The 20,536-nt window shown below is 38.6% G+C and overlaps 1 long non-coding RNA gene across 1 annotated transcript; it reads right to left on the reverse strand.

Annotated features, from left to right (window-relative positions):
- Positions 1-514: 514 nt before the first annotated feature.
- LOC125178056 lies at positions 515-1,006 on the reverse strand. The gene is made up of 2 exons (XR_007156769.1): positions 816-1,006; positions 515-620 (listed from the first exon to the last, which is right to left on the reverse strand). It is a non-coding gene; the product is annotated as an uncharacterized LOC125178056 (long non-coding RNA).
- Between the last annotated feature and the right edge of the window lie 19,530 nt (positions 1,007-20,536).

Genomic DNA, 20,536 nt, shown 5'->3' on the forward strand with positions numbered 1-20,536 from the left:
TCTTATGTTCCACTGAATAGAAAATATGTTATAATATGAGTAATCCTTATTGAAATTGAACTCTATAATATTTTTCAAACTAGCAAGTCGATCTTTTAGTTTAATTTATTTCTTCTTAGGTTAGCTTCCCTCAATCCCTCAATCCCTCAGTAAATCTTCTCAGTAACTCGTCTAATTTCGCTTAAATTGCGCGTAAGCCGCTCATCTTGCCAATATTGAGCCTGTTGGTGTCAGGGCAGCACTAACACAAGCAACTCATACACTTACTTCTCTCCAGTACTTGAGAGAGTCTCGGTGTAAGTGCTCGAGGAAAATGATGTATATGTGCTCTGAGGCGTGGTGATTTTCATAGTTTCATCGAATCAGCCCGCAGAACAGTGTAGCATATTTCTTAATGTTACTGATTAATCTCATAAAGCATTCAATGGTATCGCTGTTCTTGTATAAACAAACGAATGATGAAATGAACTATTAAGGTGCACTAAATTTATGGGGAAGGTGAAACTAAGAGTCGAAGCAGTGCACCAGTTTATTGAAAAAATTGAGTTCTTTAGCAAGTTCCAAGGTCCCTGACTCAGACTCCGCTCCAGGCACCCTCCACCTTTAGCGCCACTTCACGTCTGTAGAAATAAAACATAAAGAGTTCTAATCAATTGAGAATCTTACAGTATAATTTTAGATTAGAATTCCAAATTGTAAAGTGAATTGACCAGACAATGAAGCATTTAATTTAATGGAACGTGCTCAGAAGATCGGAAAGTATTCCATACTGAACGAGAAACAATAGCACTCCCGGAGCCGTGCTGTGTTCTCACCTTAAACTAAAGGCCATCAGTGCGCAGATCGTCCCTCACCACTTCTCGGCTCCCCCATAGCCAACCGCCTAGTCAAGTGACAAGCCAGGCCAAGCGCTGCGTTGTAGACGGCTGCGCTGCTTTGCGTGTGTGCTATGCGCTCAGGGCACGGAGAGATATTCCATGAGAAAAGCAAGCCTAACGTGCAAGCTAGCCCCCCAGTCAGAACTGCTCCGCTGCCATAGGCCGTGCTGCGCAGACCGATAGGTCTGGTCTGAGATGAGTGGCGCCTATGAATCATCTGGCCAGTATTCAGTTACTAACCTACTATGGGCGTGATTACAACATTCAAGCGTATGCTGTATTCACGGCGTGGGTGTGCTTTTGGAATTTTAATCTCTACAAGATCATTGGTATTAATATACAAGTTTTTAAATTCCACAGCAATTTTGTACATAAGGACTCTGACAAACAAATAAACAATTTGGAACATCAACGCTGATCAGTCTGAGCCTTGAGACTTAAAATCACGTCCTCGAGCTTTCTTAAAAGAACATATGCAAAGTAATTAACGTCTAAGTCACAGCAAATAAAATAAACGTATCATCAGCAATTAATAAACAAAAATGTATGTTTTAAGAAATCTTCATTTTACTAATCCATATAACAATTTATCCTAGTACTCTGCCTGAGCTTTTCACCGCACATCAAATCTTCTGACATCGGCTTTTCGCATTTTCCCTTCCGTATAAACGTAACCAAAATATACAAATTCGAATAATTTGCAGAGTGGAGAAAACTGATATCGTGGCATCATTTACTCTATCAATAATGGTTATACGTTTACAGTCACTCACAATACATTGGAGGATTCAGGTCACCTCTAAAAGCATCCCAAGACAAGGTCAATAATTTATAGCCTCTTTTTGCAATATTTGACATTTTTAATCACCCATAGTTTGTAAAATTGTGGCCAGCTATTTTTTGGTTAAAAACATTTCATTTCAGTAAGCCTGCGGCTACATTTCCGCAGCAAGGCTTAAGAACCCGCACCCAAAGTCGCTTGCAAAGTTCAGCTAAAAGCTCAGGCAGGAGTCAGACTTGTCCTGTTACCGCTTCTAATCCTGCTGAGTGATGCTGGTTCAAAAAACCTACCACTGCTTCATTATGCGAAACGTCCTCGGCTTGTTGACAGCGACAGTTTTTTACCAGTTTATGTTGAATGCCTAAGCGTTGCTCGGACGTCTTGGAAGCTGAGCCCGATTTTAAAGTCGGTTTTAAAGGCGATTCTGGTAAATTGAACGCTTCAGAATGAAATTCTCGTTCAATGCGCTGAACCGCCACTCTGTGACAATCACATAGAAGAATAATTAGCATCTTATATTAAACAGTTCTTCAGCGTGATCAATTATGTTGTTTCAAGCGAAATCTACTATAATTGTGTTTCGAATGCAGCTGCGTCACATGTCTAAACAACAACTTTACATCAGCAATTGATTGATCTGAAGTTTTATCATTGAACCTCATTGTGATGTTACCGGTCACCTCCCCTTGCCTCTTTACGCTTTAACGCGACGCATCAAACGAATCCTCGACCGCTGATGCATTCAATTGAAGAGCTCGAAATTAAACGTCGTCCTATACGAAGGCTGCACTCAAACCTATGCTACAAGTGATAGGAATTAATTTGACATGGCCGCACTAACAAATAAGTCTTATCAACGAGTCAAACTTAGCGAAATTAATTCCCTAAATAAATCATTGTAAGAACTAATCTCATGTTGTTAGTATACGTAGCATTTGACATCAGTTGCATGTTGCCGTCTTGAAATGATTTGAAGAAAGTATTTTTTGGTTTATTTAATTCTTTCTGTATTATTTTTCATGCAAAGCAAACTGCCTGAGCTGACATACTGTGAGAATTCTGCCTAACTCGTAGGAGATTGAAAACAACCAAAAATTTAATTGAATGTTAGTTATTTGATCGTATACAGGATGGGGCAAAAAGCCAAAAAAAACATTGGGGTTGTGGAGGCTCGTTGCAGTAGTGAAGGTTATGGAGTCGAAAGGCGTAATGGTCATTGAATTTTCCGGTAGGAGGCCATCAATTGTTGACACAGCTTGGTCGAATGGGTGACTCCGTTTTGCAGTCGAGACTTATTTTTGTCAGGATAAGTTGATTATTGCAGCACTGCATGCGTTGCCAAATCGTTGACGCATTCACCCTCGCAATGCTGCTCCTGGCCGTAAATTCGTTTTCTCGATGTCGGCGAACTTCCTGGAAAGCGGAAGCTTCATGGGAAATAGTGAAGCTCGGAGGACCGTCCGAGCATCAGAAAACATTTAGTGTGTCAGAAGATCGATCTTGCAGTCTCCTGAGCATCCTGGTCGCTGGCATGCATTGCCCAGGCGTTGTCTGATCGTTTGCTAGCCGTATTTCACGCTAGGAACTTCACTGTTTTTCATACAAACGCACATGGGTCAAGTCCTCACACGCATGCGTGCATGCGTTTTGTTATGGGACAAGGCGCACTTCAGATTAGCTGTGAATAAGCGGACCATGCGCAATAAAAATTATTCAAACCTTGGGCATGAGCGTAGTACGCCTTTGATACGCCTCCACGCAGTGAAAAAGTAACTGTTTGCTGAGCATTCAGTACTGTTTACTAGGCATATACTTGTGCCTTATTTCTCCGATTATAAAAAAATTGATTATACAATTGTTCAGAGGAGTATCCAAGCTTCCTTGGACTATATTTCTCAAAACCGAACTTTGGGTTGACCGTAGGAATAATATGCGACTATGTATTACGTTTCAAGCTGGATGTTACTACAGCCCATTCTGCTAGAAATTCTGGGGCTGTATTTAGGTATGTTTGTTTAGGTATGTTGCCCCTGGGTGACTGATCACCAATAATGACGATGTTATTTGAACAGCATGATCACCGGATTTAACTCTGTGAGGTTATTTCTCATTGAGCAAATGAGCGAAAGGACTAATAGAGCGAGGTTCAGGCAGTAGCCTTGCTGCCTGGGTTCTGCCCTGATCAAGGATGGTTGCATCCCGCAACTAATGCTTCGTTGAGCCGTGCTAGACATCAGATATACAACAGTGCATTGGAGTGACATCAATTGAGTCGAAAGTATTGAGTAATTGCAATTGAGTTAAATACTTATCGAAAAATATTCACCTACACCTATTTAATAAAATTACAAAGCAAGGTTCATACATATTATTAATTTTGCTTTATAATAAAATACACATATCTGACCAACCCAACATTATCCGAATTCGTAGAAAATTTTTCTTCATGTTTCGTCTTAGTTCATTTAATTCACTTCTACGTGATCATTAATTATGATGCTGAAACATGAAAAAAAACATACTGAATATTCAAGTATGAAAAATTCAAAAAATGTGCATCTTGATGGAGGAAGATATGGTGACTTAACGTTGTCGATAGTGTCATTTTGACACTATCGTCTATCGACACTTTTTTCAATTTTTGTTTATGCTTCATCTTCGAAGTATATTGTCCGGCAGAGGAGCTATATTCTTATGCATAAAACCGAAGCAAAAGACGGGAGCGAAAGCTAACGATGCAGAAAATCGATGAAAGCGTTTCAGGATTGGTGGCAAGAACTTTAAAGTGACGTTGTCGGACCACTTCCGGACACTCGTAAATGGATGGTCCTGACGGCCCACAACAAAATTCTAAGCTCTCTGCCTCCTTACGACGATCTCAATAAAAAAATCTAAGCCCCAGGAATTTGGCAATCGAGATTCATGTTAGAAGCCTTCTGGCACAAGAAAAAAATGTGATACCAGACTGGCGGGAATAATATTATTGTGGAGTCAAAAGTCCAGTAGTAAACGACTACCAATTTCTCCAGGGAATCCGGTCCATAGAAGACGAAGAATGTAAATGTCTGATCAGAACTGAACTTGCTTCTTGTTGACCTTCAGATGGTTTGGGACTTCATGTTTTTGCATCACCGCGCGTAATGAAAAATCTGCATCGTTTGAATACATGTCTATTGTGTACGGCAACCACGAGAAGTACATAACTATCGTGTGCATATATATCATATCTGTCATATTGTCATCATATTGTCATCATATGGCCATCAGATGGTCATCAAATGGCCATCATATGGTCATCATATGGTCATCATATGGTCATCATATGGTCATCATATGGTCATCATATGGTCATCATATGGCCATTAGATGGTCATCATATACTTAACTTGCGATCACCTCGACGAAAAAATTGGAAACTTCGCTCTAATCTTGTCGGACTCGTGTAGCTCTGCAGATATAGAGCTCCGTAGCCAAACATTTGAATAACTTCACCTCGACGAAAAAATTGGAAACTTCGCTCTAATCTTGTCGGACTCGTGTAGCTCTGCAAATATAAAGCTCCGTTGCCAAACATTTGAATATAAATGAGTTGTAATAACTTAATTTGTCAATTTTCGATCTACTTTAGTGGCCTAATATTTTTTAGATACGTTTATTTATATCCCTGTTTGTGGTGCACTCAATGATTTTTTATTGTCCCACTGCATGTAACATATTAAGTAGCGTTGAGTTGTAACGAATAGAGAAGCCTCAGTCTCTCCATTGGACCGGCCTGCAGCGACTACCAATCAAACTTCGCTGTAGGCAAAAGTGACCGGGTTTTTAGGATGATGTTCTCGCTTGTGAACTCCATAATGAAGCTCTAATTAGAGCATAGAAAGATTTGGCGCAATCATCACTCGTATTCACGCTGTTCTCTTACCATTGGGTTTCAATTACGAAATTTGAGGCCTTTCATCCACCATCGATTTAAATCGTTTGATTGAAGTCTAAAAACTTATTTTGTTCCGTTTTCAGGCCTTTTTTCAAATGAGGCATGGACTAACGATTACCTTTGAACACTAAAATTTTATAACATTTTGTATAATATTTATAGTTTTATACATTGTGATTTAGATTTATTCGCCCCGAAGCTATTTTCAGGTTAAAGGGAAACTTAACAGTAATTTTCGCATAATTGGATGGGATGCAAACGCGGCAATCTTTCTCCGAGACTAACTTCCAGCTTTTCATTTACATTCGAGTCCATTCTGAATATAGCAACGGACTGATCGTCCGTTGCTACAGAATATAGCAACGGACTGAATATAGCAACGGTTTGATCCGCACTGCAGGTGTAAGATTATACTGCCACAAGCACTCATTCGGGTGCGTGAATCAGATTCTAATGAGAGTCCAGCGAGAGTTCATTGAAATGAAGCTCGAGCGAAGCCTGCCATCGAGCCTGCTACCTAACAAGCTTTGCTCCGTTCATTACTGGCATACATGATGGACGGGGGCGGGTATGTATGCTCTTCCTATTACCTTCAAAACGGTGTTCTATTTCCACCATTCAATTTCTATCAATCATTAATTCAAAACAAAGTACTCACTGCACATGCTTTTTTACTGTATTGTGAGTACACTTGAGCAGGGTAATGATTGGTTCTAATTAACGAGCAACAACTCTTAATTATTATATTCGATCTGGTCCGAAATTAAGTGATGCAGTTATATGCAGGAATAAATAAATAGACCTATCCTCATTCTATTGTGCATTTTGCTGCTCTTAACGAGAGTTTGGATGCATAAAAGAATACAATAGCCCGATCGTTCAATTTCAGACGATTTATAAATAATTTTATGCATGATTCTTCAAAAAATGTAGTTATATTTAGAATCTTGTTTTCATTATTTGAATAACAAATGATAACACGATCACAAAATTTAATATCCAAAAGAAGTTATATTTTCTAGTACAATACTGAAAACGTATTTTTACTGGATTTTTCAACTTCTAAATATGCAACACTTCAACTACTAGCATGTAAAATCCATCCATCTTCTCACTGAATCTTATGAAACTTAAGGACTCGCAGCAAGAAAAGATGGCAGTGCAATAATGTCGAGCTTCTTATGTTTCTATGGCAACGGTTCTTCGTTCAGCTTGAGCTTTGCTCGAGATGTAGCTTGCACAAATGAGAATTTCTTTTTTTTTTCAAAATACTTCTTACGAAGTGCTGTCTTCCAATTAATGAAGCATACTTCTGTTCTCGACCTTGTCAAATTCTGGGTTGAAGTTTTAAAGGAGAGATCTATTAGAAAATGGATCATTGATTTCGGTGTTCACTTCCGTCAATTGTCTGTGCATCTTCCATTGCAGATTCCTTAGTTCTTTACTTCGCAATCAAGTGAAGAAGAGTAAGAAGCTGCAAAGGAAATCTTGACGTCTTGAAGTGCTCGTACGTTTTCTAAAAAATTTACAATTAGGTAAAGGGCGAGCATAGATTTACTCTTCAATTTTCACCGTAAAAATATGAAGTTAATTACATGCTGTAAAGGTTTTGCTTTTCAGTTACTGTAGTTCGAAAAGTGTGTATAATCATCCTTTAATTTGGCGTCAGCAGCCGTACATTACTGCTAAAAACGGCCAGCAAGTTTTGATGGCATGAAGTGAACAAAGAATCGCGCTGTTATTCGTCTGAGATATTCCGATGCAAAGAAGTGGGCAAATGACGCGCGTGACGCATGACCTGTCACGGCCGGCGGGCAAGAAAGCTGCGCCAAGGGCGGGGGCGCTCAATGAAGAGTCCGAGGCGTTGGCGCAACACCGTGAACGCAAGAGCAGCTATTTTGCATACCAAAGACTTGTAGGCCGATAAGAAGTTTGTTTTTTGACTTTCAGTTAAATAACTTCCCGAGATATATTTGCAGACAAACATTTTTTAAGTTTGAGTTCATGAGCTCCACTCCATTGAAAGAAGCTGGTGCATGGATATAAATTTGAAAATAATTTATTGTTATTGTCTTGAATTTTCTGTTTTTAAGCAAGAATATTAATTGAAGTTTTAATAAAGGTTGTTAACAGACTTAAGAGTGATGCATAAGAAGCACGTGGTTACATTATTCTGGATTCTTGGTGTCGGCGTCAACAGACCAGCACGGCGCTCGAGCACTCCTACGACGCTGAGCTCGGCTGTGAAAATTAATTTTAATTTATCCCGAGTCCAGGCGCCGTGAGGTATTCATGATGCTCGGCCTGACTAAGCAGACTTCTTATTATTATTGCACAGCTTCTGCGTGGCTCGTCGCAAGTTTTGAAGGTTGTTTGCCGATTAGAAGGCGTTCAGTAATTACCGAGGCCAAGCAGTAGTTGACTTTAAGTTGTTCATGTCTAACTTGTACTGGGAATTTTTAACTCGTTCATCATTTCTGTTCTCAGACTTACTGTAAAAATTATCATCGTAAGCTGGAATTCAAAAACCAAGTAGCAAAATTCACTGTGCTTAATTGGCCTGTTCATAATGAGTAAATTCGGTAACTCAAATTTAGAGAGAAAAACAATTTAGACAAAGTTATAAACAGCACGCAACATTTAATTTAGGCTTCAACAAAATTTTCTTGGCCAATGCAAAGCCTACGTACCTGAGTTCAGGCAGATGCACTGCGACAGTTCTTCTTTTAACCTAAGGACATTCGAAGGATTTCGAGTTCAGAGCTTTGGCACGGCCTCTTAAATTCTTACCCAATTTTGGCTGAAGCGCGCCAATGAAAGTCAAAGATCGCGCTAGGCTCAACTCGATCGAGTTTGCCATTCAATTAAAACCTAATCCAGAAGCAATCCCAACTTGTGTCTCTTATGGTCGTAACTTTCAATTCTTTACATATGCCGCAATAGAAGCCTTTTCTCAGATCCTAGCAGACATTCAAAAGTTTGAAACTAAATCTCAGCAAATTCTAATGGAGCCTTTCAGAACTGTATCTATAGTGTATATTTCATGTGCATTGTTTGGTCCGTAATTAAATTTAGAGTGAAATACTTCTGTCTGACATTAAAACCCGTAGGCTCGTAACAAACGAATTTAATTCCATGATTCCCATTGATTAATTTGCTTATGTACCCGGCAATGTCTTCTCTGGAACGCATTCACGTGCAGTCTTGTTTTGTTGCGACGGCCTGAATTTATCCAGTAATTACTAAAAAAAATTCGCGTGAATTCATGGTGCCATTTTCGTGTCATGCGCAAGTATGAAATTCGATAAATTAATGAAAAATGTATTATTAATTTCAAATTTTTGGGCAACCGTCCCTAGTGAAGCAATATCATTTGGTCTCAATGGCCACTTTGAGCCGTGATTGAAGAGCAAACAACATTTGTTTGCTCGTAGGTGATGGATGAGCTCTGATCTTCGAGTGAAGAATGGAATGGCCCTCAGAAAATTAAAGGTTAAATAATAAATAACCATTAAATACCAGCAAAATTCAATACAAAATAAAATTTAAGAAGTAAATAAGACGCTCGCATCGGTGCTTTGTGGAGCCATTGTTTGGGTTTCAATAGTTCACAAGTAACCCAGTATATACGTATATAATTGCCCCATGCAACAACAATAATTGTTGTTATCTATCGAACAGTCAATTAACGGCCCCCATAGCATTTGCACTGAATCTGCATAGCCTCTAATGGGATTTGATTGCCTTGTGGCAATCCCACGATAAACTTTGAGAGCTTCGAAGCTCAAGGTAGATTATTTGCTCGGTAGTTGCGAGCATTAGTCTAAGTGAACAACAAACGCTTCAGCTAACCGAGACTCGGTTACTCCATATGTGGGCGTTTTGGCATCTTCCTTCAATTTTGGACGTTGAGTGAAGGCAATATTTTTTTTAATTCTCGTTGAAATGATTGCTGAAGACCCTGCAGCAGCAGACAAATAAGCTGCTTATTTTAATTGCCCAAACTGACGTCCCGCAAGCTGATCAAGTGGCCGCTCTGGCGCACATTTGAATAATCAACATGACTTCCTGAGCAAGCTGCTTCGGAAATCTCTTCTTTATTTTTCAATGAATTCGCTTAAGAATGCTTCATAATTTGTATATGAGCGCGTTGTGCCAACAATATGCTCGAAAAATGCACATGTCTTGTATAATGAATTATTCTAATAGAATTTGCTGGCTTAGTCGAATTGAGGAGTCACACGAGTACCTCAAAAGAAACGATCAGGAAACTTATTTTAACTACTGACATTTATCCGCGAATTACTTTCTAGTCCAAAGGATTTTATGACCGATTTTCAGGAAATTTTGTCCTTGAAAAATACTTGAGTGTTTGGCACGGCTGACCTCGAGGTTGTTGAGACTTCCTCGTCAGATTTAGCAGGCGGTATTCATGGCTGAACTTCAAATGGCGGCAGAAGTTATGAGCTTAAACAAGCAAAGTTAAGGGATCGGGTGTTTGTGTTTAATTAGAGCCGTTCTGTTGGAGGGACGAGTTTGCATCCTGTATGTTTTAATGAGTCTTCCATTCACCTACTTAAGATTAGTAAAAGATGTCATTATTAAATTATTATTGAACCGATCAATTAATATTAATCGGCCCAGATAATACCAAACGAGCAGTGCACGGATTGCTGCTTCTAACTACAGTCGCTCACTATCACTAAGCGAGCAAAATATATTAATTAAATTCGACTCTCAATGCCTCTGCTCAATGAATCAGGTCCTCTATTGTTACCGTTCTAAATTGTTTAACTTCTAATCAAAAGTAAAATAGATTATGTTAACAAATGTTTTATACAAATGACGGGAGCTCCACACTAGCTCTTTCTTATAATTCAACAGACATAATAGGCTCCCATCTGAACTGAGCATGCAGGAGCTGGTGGTGAAACATCGTTCGTATGACGCACGAGATTTACTCGCTTCTACAGCCCAGCCTTCTGTGGTGCAGCGCCGAATGTTTCTGGCAAAATCTTGTACAGTAATAAAGACGCGAGCACTCATTATTAATTGATAACCATGGTGATGTTTGAATCTTGATAGCTAATTGAAAACATTATTACTGGACGGCCCAGCTGCACCTATTAATATTGTAGCTGATGCTCTTAATTATGGGATGACAATTATGCCCTGATAATTAACGAACGACCTCACGCTTGGATCTTGCCGTGCTTCTCATCCGCAGAATCGGAACTAAAACATCGCTGACGTAATTTTGATAATTAGACACGTCATTAGGGGTGACCACAACATTAAAATTTAACATTTTAATTTTCCAACGCAGGTGTGTACAAGATTGAAAATTTTGAGTTTTATTTCAAAGCGGTCAACAGTGTTTCGATTTTCCCTGTTGATTCGAGTACATGTTCACATTTACACAGATTATTAATTCACGTTAATTTAGTTTGATATTAAAAAAGAAAATTGCGCTTGCTGTCAATTTTTATCATTAGGTAATAAAGAGAATAATTTTTTGTCCACCACAACGCTATTTAACCTCTACACCGTAATGAACACAAGGTACAGATAATTATCGCTGCGGCTGCACAGTCTGCAACGAAGAGCTTGTGTCTGACCTTCAAATCACCAAATAACTTGGTTTTGTTTTGAAATAATTTTTTAACTTTACTTTGATTGTGGCCAGAAGCCTTCTCCACCCGCCGCAGCTGGTGCTTGCTTTTACGGCCTTACAGCCGCACCCTCCTCGACTAAACTTGGCATTTTTCTAAGAAGAAGTGGCCAAATTTTGCTCGGTTTAGACCTGTTGTGTTGGGTCGCAATTGAGAACAATACAAAATGTAAACGTCCTCGCTGCTCGGTGTATTGCGAGAGAAATTCATATTTAAATTTTAAAGCAGTTAGGCCTGGCATAGCGTTAAACGGTTGCTCATTTTTTTAGATCCTGTGACTTACATTATTCTTACATTATTATAAATGGGTGATCTAGATGGGTATCGATCTCATCAAATCTGTTACGCTATAATTAATAGACTGAGAGGTTTGATATGAGTAAATGGTGTCGAATTTTGCAGTCCCGATGCTCGAGCCCCGATGCCTGATAGATGATTGATATTCTTTACACCACATATAAGCAGTTCTTATTCATTTTTAGTACAAAAATCAAACAGTCATCTGTTATAAGAACGGGCAACATACAGAAGATCTCAACGAAGCCACAACTCCAGTTCCGGTAGTTGAATGTTGAATTGGGAACACCCCAATTAACAAGGAAACCATGTCTCAACTTTTCTCTAAGGGCATATATGTATCTTCGTAATTCTGTGTTTGGGCCCAAAGAGCTACTCTCAAGTTGAATAATCACAAAACTTCAAACATAACGCAAGTCCACGAATGCAGACTACATCAGAAAAATTATTATTACAGAATTATTAATCAAATCATAAGTCTGATTAAGCATTCGGAATAAATATATTTCTTTTGCCGTTCTGGGACTAAAATCATTTTCGACTAAGACTTTTTACGGCAGTCAGATAAACAAGAACCCAACGCTAATGCTATGGAAGTGAACGCTCGTCGTCACTCGAATCCTGAACGTTTATTTGCAGGAAAAAACACAAGAATTACATTATGAGCCTTTATTTTAAATGCATAGAGCAATGATTGTTACAATAAATGGTGTATTTGAAGTGTCCAATTCGATATAAACATAGATAATTCTCCTATCTGATATGATGATGGCAATTAAGGTTATAACAAAATTAATTCAAGTAGCACACTCAGTGTGGCCGCGGTCAGGACCAGCTCATCAAGGATGACCGGATGAAAGTGGAATCTTTTGCTGCTGGTCTTGCAATTATTCACGAGCCTCGGAGCTGCTATGCAATATTCAATGAATGACTCGTGCTGCCAGCGCTGATCAGGCGCTGGGAATTATTAGCTGTCGCATTATGGCTGGCTGATCATGTTTTTATCGCACGTTGCATAATAATTGAGGTCAAGACTATTCGGTATGGCCGTTCAATTTGATAATTGGATACCGGGTTTTATCTGAATTCGATTATTTGAATTTAATTGGCACGCTAAGTTGATTTGAATCAAATTAACTCATTAAAATATTTTGATGATATCATGTAACTTTAATAAGAATTTTTGGGTGCATCGAAGCCATCACTTGCAAGGTATATACAGTATATCACCTTTTTATTCTCTAAATCATCTCAGCGATGTGATTAATTTAATCTGAATTTCGTTATATAAAAGCAGGTGTGCTAATTACAGCAGTGATGTTGAGATCACACTTTGACATAACTAATGAAGATCAAACGTTCTCCTAATATTTTAATGCTATTTTTATACAAATTTCTCGTTACTCGGCTTCAAAGTTCCCAAGTGCTCACTGGCATGAAAATTTTAAATAAGTTCGGCGTGCAAAAACATATTTAAGTATTAAATTTAATTAATTCTTCCAAAGAATTCCCTCGATCGTAAGAAACTCTAATTGATTTCTTCTATATATGACTTGCTATTTGATTTGTTCCATAAAAGACTTGAGAACTTGCGCCCCCCGAGGGAGACAGGACGGAAAAAATCTTTCCCGAAACTTGGACAGATTAACACTCGCAGTATAAATGGCGATCGCTTCTGATATTTGCTTTCCTTTTTTTGCAGCACTGTTTTCAACATTTTAAATTGCCTTGATCTAACTGCTTTTTTCTTCATTTGGTACTATTATAGCTTATAAGTGAAAGGGAAAATTAAAATAATTTGCACAAAAAAGAGTTAAAATCATTCGCAATACAAAAAAGTCTATATACTTTAGACACTTTCTAAGCAGGATTGTCTAGAAATCATTTGCTACTTTGGTACCTACGATTTAATTTTCCTGACCATCTGAAGAAACATTTCGACCCTCAGAAATCATTCCTTTACAATTTACATTATTGAATCATTTGGTGGTTGTACATTGGACTTAATTGTCTTGTACGAAAACTTTGAATTTGAAAACTTTTAATGCTTTATCCGCTGAATAATAAAAACCGCACCTTTTTAGTAAGAACTTGATGTGAATTACTAATATTCTTTAAAAGTATGTGTCTAAAATGGGAAATCCAGGTTCAAGGGGTAGACTGGAACACTTTAAATTCCGTTTATTGCTCTGACAGAACAAGGCACATCTCGCTCAGTCCAGATGTCAGAGGACGGACTAAGACTTTGTCCGAAATGAGGGATTCAGCCTGAGACGCTTCCCTTTGAAGGCTATTCGCAGAATTAAACTAAATGTATTTATTCTTGAATTACTTAGCGAACTTTAATTCCGTTCCTGCGTCTCGAGAGCGATTGTCAGACACCAAGGAAAAGCTTTGACTTTGTAATTTATCTGCTCTATTTCGGAAATATTTGGGGAGTTACTCGAACAACAATTAAATAACCTTTTTTATCAATGGAATAAAAGTGTAAATACGAGCATAATAAGATTAGAGGAAGTCAACAATATGCCCCGGCTCACTTTCGTCTGGTATAGACACCATGGAAGTCAAGCTACCGAATAAGCCCACGTGACCTGATGATCGAAGGCAGTCTGTGTAGGACCGCATCAAAGAAACGTCGGCCAAAAATCCGTAATTGACAATCAGGGCTCCTCACGCCACGCTATCCAAAGCCCTTGGTAGTATACTAGTATCTATATAGTAGATGCTGTGCACAGAGTTCTTCATCTTGTAAATATAAAATAAGCAAGCTTCATTTCGCTAAATTCTTGACAGAATGGAAATTACTGACAAATTCATTTTCACGGATCCTCTAACAAAGAAAAAATTCATTTGCTAACGCTCTGCACCCCTTGCGAAACTCTAGTCTTCTTAGTTGATCGTCGCTAAGTGCAATGAATCCTAAAACACGAGACTACATATGAATGATGCGTCTATAGGGCGCTGAGAGTATTTTTTGCTCGACTGTTCACAACTGCAGTTTAAAGCCAGACTACCGTGTGGTGTTGCATTCTGAAACAGAGCCCAGTTTCCAGTTTAAGCGCAGCTCATAGTACAAATGGTGTTCATCGATGGCATCGAGATATGCTATGCCATAAACATAAATAAATATTGCATTCAGACGCGACACGGTAAGCATTAAAGAGTGAATGAGTGCTGGGTTCAGGACCTGCAGGCGCTCGATCACGACTGACAGGTTTAGGAGCAGCCGCCAGCATGCAAGGGCTGAACTCTTAACTTACGACTACCCTGCATGACTCGAACTCGCGCGTTTCCTCATTTTAGGAACCAACTTTCGGTCATGCTGAAATATGTAAGCTATGAGATTTGACCTGTCCAAGCGTCAGAAGATTGAAAAAGTTTGCTTGGGAACTAAATGTCTTCACTGTCATCCAAACCAAGAAGAGTTGTGAGTGGATCGCAATTCTCCCTAAAAGTCTAATGACTCTTCACCCTTTATTTAAGGCGAGTGACCAACTTATGAATAACGGCCATGCTATTTATCACTGTTCATTTTACGTTGATTTTTCGTTGAATTTATTTTGAGTTTACTGTTTAAAGTTTTTTCCTTACGAGGTACAAAAAATTATGTAATTTCGAGGGCAATACGTCTGCTTAATTCTTCCTAACTGAGATATGTTGGACTCCTGCATCATCGTTCATTAAGCATTTCAGCTCTGTGGCCTTCCATCTCTGCCGTCAAAGCTCTGAAGTTTTGGACAGCAGGTGAATTTACTGGGCTTCAATACAGAGATCTATGCTGCTCGCATAACAGAGAAAGATTGTTCGGCAAATTTTAGCGCAATATAATGGAAAGCTCTAAATCAGTCGCTGTAAATTTTATGGCTTCGGCCTTCTCAAGTGGCGCAGCAACAATCTCCTAAATCCCTCAGCCATCGCTGTTAATCACATATACTCCCAAACTCGTGCAATGCAAATAACACGCAAAGGGTAGATGAGTCGGCCAATTTGATGTCTGAGTTCTTTATAATAAACGATAGAAATTATAATGTTTTAATGTTCATCGATTATCAGAGGGAATTTCAGAAACACAGAGTTCGCATTGACGTAAAATATTCAGTAACGTTGAATCCGTGCAACTTGAGCGAACTGGAAGAAATATAAAAGAACACAATAGCTCAATCGACGTCCTGAGCGTCGTGCAGGCAACGTGTGTCCTGAGCGTCGTGTAGGCAACGTGTGCCCTGAGTGTCGTGTAGGCAGCGTGTGTCCTGAGTGTCGTGTAGGCAGCGTGTGCCCTGAGCGTCGTGCAGGCAACGTGTGACCTGAGCGTCGTATAGGCAACGTGTGTCCTGAGTGTCGTGTAGGCAGCGTGTGCCCTGAGCGTCGTGCAGGCAACGTGTGACCTGAGTGTCGTGTAGGCAGCGTGTGCCCTGAGCGTCGTGTAGGCAGCGTGAGGGAGTGTGGTCGAGCAGAGCGTGTCGAGCGTGTGGTCCGCGTTAAACACTTCGAGGCTCGCACAGCAACGACACTTTGATTGCAGGCTCAGTTCACTTTATTTGTAAGCTGAAACGTCATAGTAATCTTTGTATGAACTATTTGAGGAACAAAGTAGTCTAGGGATAGGCAATGAGAATTAATCAAAAAATTTTGTACCAGTGAACAACGTACCTGCAAACTAACCATAGTGTTAATAAAACGAAAATTAGTTTAATATGCTAACAAATTAATACAAGTCAAATTTAGCTTGAATTGATAAAATTTGTCTTTGCAAACAACTGCAATCAAAATGAAAATGATTTAGAAAAATATACGGAATTTAAAACCATTATTTAACTTACACAGCTTATTTTCGTCTTCAGCTGAGGCTAGTACCCAAATAAATTTTTAAATTTTAAAAAAGAAAAATTATGAAAAACTTTACATGTGCCACAGCTCACAGGGTCAGTAATAAGAGGTACATTTTTAGCGCATCTTCTTATTTATGGAAAAAGGTGCTATTGTGCTCGTCATGTCCGTCCGTCCGTCTGTCTGTCCATCTGTCCGTGACTTCACGTTTTCGTCGACGAGAAAATGCGCTCTTTGTCACTCACTGCAGTGAGTACTGAGTTATATTTTTTAACTGATCGAGCGATCTTACGAAGAACGAAGACATGAAACGATGCTCGTGGAGGCAAACAACGGTATCAAGTGTGAGATCAGCTATGATGCAGTCGAGCGAATTTATAGTTGTTTAATAGATGAAATTGCGATTCAACAATTTTTTATTACGTCGGCATCATTCTTACCATCAAAAATCGCATTCTACATTGAAAGGAGCACGTAACAAGCTCATGCTCTGATTTTTCTAACAGTTTACATTGATACGATGAACTTACCGTGACTTGAATCGCCAAGCGCCTAATTCAACGCTCATCAATGAGAAGAGAAACCAGATTATTGTTGGCAGTTTCAAATTCGTTGAAGCCTTACTAGAACTTAATCAATTGTATTAGGGGAAGTACTATTAGGGGAAGATTACTTGAAAAATATTTCGACTGATGTGGTAGACTTAAAGCCACAACTTAGAATTAGATATCCGAATATATATATATATATATCTACAGCTGCTGGAGTAGTAATGATGCTGATTACCGCGAAAAATAATCATTATTAGGAAATATGAATATTATAAAATATTAGCAGACCTACTGAAGGTCAATTTCCTAATTTTAATAAAGAATTCACGTGCACCAACCAGGCTTCAAACAAATTTATTATACATTGTAACATATCTATATTAATCAATATCTTAATGAATGCTATCAATGCCAGGCCAGGAATTGCTGCTAATCGAAAATAAGTACACATAAATTTATACTTTTATTTAAACTTTTTGCAGCAGCCTGACAAACTTTGATATATGAAAATAATACGAAATTATGAATATATAAAAACAAATTGCGAAATTATGCCTTTCACTCATTTGATGAAGACAGATTAAATGCTGTATTTTAATTCCGTACAAAATAAATAATGCTTTTAGAATATATTTGAAACTATTACTATATTTAACTGAAATAAAGAAAAGTTTATACGTTGCCTACACGACGCTTTGGGCACAGGTTGCCTACACGACGCTCAGGGCACACGTTGCCTACACGACACTCAATCTGCATTGATATTTTCCCTCAAGTTTATTATGAATAAATGAATAAACCTAGTGAAGGACAGCTAAATTTCCGCCTAATAATTTGAGATGCTCTCTAGACTCTTGTTTGTTCAATGTTAAGCTTGCGTTGAGCTTTGTATAATACAAAGTATCTGGTTTTGTATGATACAACTCGGTTTGCTGAATGATTAAATTTAACGCTCCGGTAAAATATAAACGAGAATATAAAAATCATTTCCTAAAGCACGGATTCCAATGGCTTCGAATTGCGAATGTGTCGCAGCTGTGATAAGGTAAAGGTGCCGCTGCAGCACAGCAGTAGATGTGCAAATTTAACAGTTGTTATTATATCTAACGTAATTTTTTATGGTAAGAATTTCAGAAATTTATTTGGACTTTTTCTCTTGCATTCCTAGTTGTCACCATTTGAATTGTTTGTATGATTTTCTGCTGCAATTGCGACCACGCATACAAGTTAGGGCTTAGGCTACAGATGTGAGAAGAAAAAGTTTAATCAGTCATCAACGTCGAAATCATAGCCCATAGGTATGCTGTTTAACTCACTAGTCTCACTGTTTATTGAGTTTGTATAGTATCTGCTGCCGCCAATACCATTATTGGCTGTTGAACTTTGTATACTAGTTCATCATTCATGATCATGTTCATGAAACCAGAAACCCACTGTGCAGAGAGTGGATCAATATTGCAAGATCTTTGGCGACGCTTCAGTAGCAAAATTTACGCCTTCAAAAGATCTTGCCGACACATTTAGATTGAAATTCTTGCATTTAATATATTTGTCAGTCTTCGGCGAACTATTTAAAAAAGTAAGGTTTCCGATATTGCGATATGTTGGATGGATCAGGATGCAGTGAAGCTTGTCTGGAAATCAGTTGCGATGAGTTCCCGCCAAAAAAATGTAAACATCAAGCTTACAATTACGTAGTTGCGGTCACATTAGAGCGGTCAGACTGCTTTATTACTTGTTCAGTTGACACTTGCTGTACAATCGGACTGTTTTTAAGGTAGAATTAGTTATTTGGGGTAACACGTGCATGCAACCATGTAAATAAATAAGTTTGTTGCTTGTAAATAGTTTTTCATTACTCGGCATAAATGGCTTTTCATTAAAAATTACCTGGCGACGCATCTTAAAATTACCCGGCGACGCTTAGGGCTTAAAAAACCATATATTGGCGACCCTGCATCCACCCTCTGCGCCCTGGCCAGAAACAAGGCCTCAATCAGGCTCAATGCTAGTCATAGTGGCAAACCAGAGATTTTTTAGAATCAGTTCATTTTTAATTTCCTCATCTACTCGATATTTCAATCAATTTCTTATGTATGAAAATGCTGGTATCCAAGATACTTTCTGGTCTACTTATTGGACTCAAAAATGAACTTGAGGAAGAGTCTAAAAAAATTGCTGCTTTGCCACTATGATGCTAGTTATGCTTATGCTACTAACCAGTGCCAAGTGGCCACGCATTCGCATTGTGGCAAAGCAAACTAGTGATTTTTTTAGAATCAATTCATTTTTAATTTTCTCATTTACTCAAGATTCAACCAATATCTTATCATGTAGGGTAAACGCGGTATATTCCGACATCGTAGGTAATTCCGTCACCTCTCCAGCTCCACACTCAGGAAGATGTATATAAACGGGGAAATTTCTCGCATAAATCAATCTAATTATATACGTGTGAACAGCTGCTCCCTACCGTCTCTCAAGTCTCAACTTCTCGCGCCGAGCCGCCGAACGAGAGGTGCGCTGCCATAGACCAGCAAATTACCTCAAATCAGCCCTGGAGCCAACATCAACCTTCTAAACGCTATTGATATAGTCATCCTGGCAGTGGCACCTAAGCAGCTGTACTCAATTGACCCATCGTACCACACGAACTTTAAACCAACAATGCTTCATGAGACAAGCTGCTATTCCACATAGTTAACGGTTGATACGTTGTTATCCAATAATTTTCAACTCATACCATCCCCTCGATGGATTTGATCATCGGCAAGCAAATGTATATGATAGGCGTTAGTCGGACGGTTCTACAGCGATTAAATTGAAAACACTGGTTGTCGTCGTTACTATGGACTTCTTAAGAAATTTATGTAGTAGTAAAATATATAATAAATACGATACAAAAGTCACTTGTTTTAGTCGTATAACATAAATAATTTTCAGAATACTTCAGGCAGGGTGGCCCAGTTGTTTAAGCTCATACTACCAAAATTGGAGCAGAGATGTGCAGGTTCAATCCTGGATCTGCATGTGCTCCAGTTTCTGGTCAGAATCGACAAGGAGGAGCAGTCAAGCAAAATTGGTGCAGTGGGTTGCATGTTCGAGACCGCACCAAGCTGTGAATGTTCTGCGTTGTTAAGAATAGGCGGCAGGCATATGGGGCATTCTTAATGATATAAGTGTCCACACATTCATGTTCCTGAGACGCTTCTTACGTTTTAATCTTTTAAATTTATGTCTATCATATGACTCGTTTGCGATAGTACTCGCATAATCGCATTTAGGTTTTTAAATTGATGATGAAGCTGGCCAGCCCAGCTTTGAACGTTCAAGCATGAGTTATCTCAACAAATGTTTTGCTGGTCAGCAAAACATTTAACATTTCAATTTAGTAGGCCTTTTATGCTGTTATATTCTAAGAATTAAAAATTTTATTGTGCAAGAATAGAACCTTATAGAGCGAATACTTAAGGCAATTATAGGCATGAATTAGAACCGTCTGTAACTCAATTGTTGTTCTAATTTATTGTCGAATTACCTTCCTTACCTTATTAGTAATTGATATGAAGAATATTTAAGACGATTTTTTTTTC

This window comes from Hyalella azteca, unplaced genomic scaffold (genome assembly GCF_000764305.2).
Source record: "Hyalella azteca isolate HAZT.00-mixed unplaced genomic scaffold, Hazt_2.0.2 contig6741, whole genome shotgun sequence".
NCBI lineage: Eukaryota > Metazoa > Arthropoda > Malacostraca > Amphipoda > Hyalellidae > Hyalella > Hyalella azteca.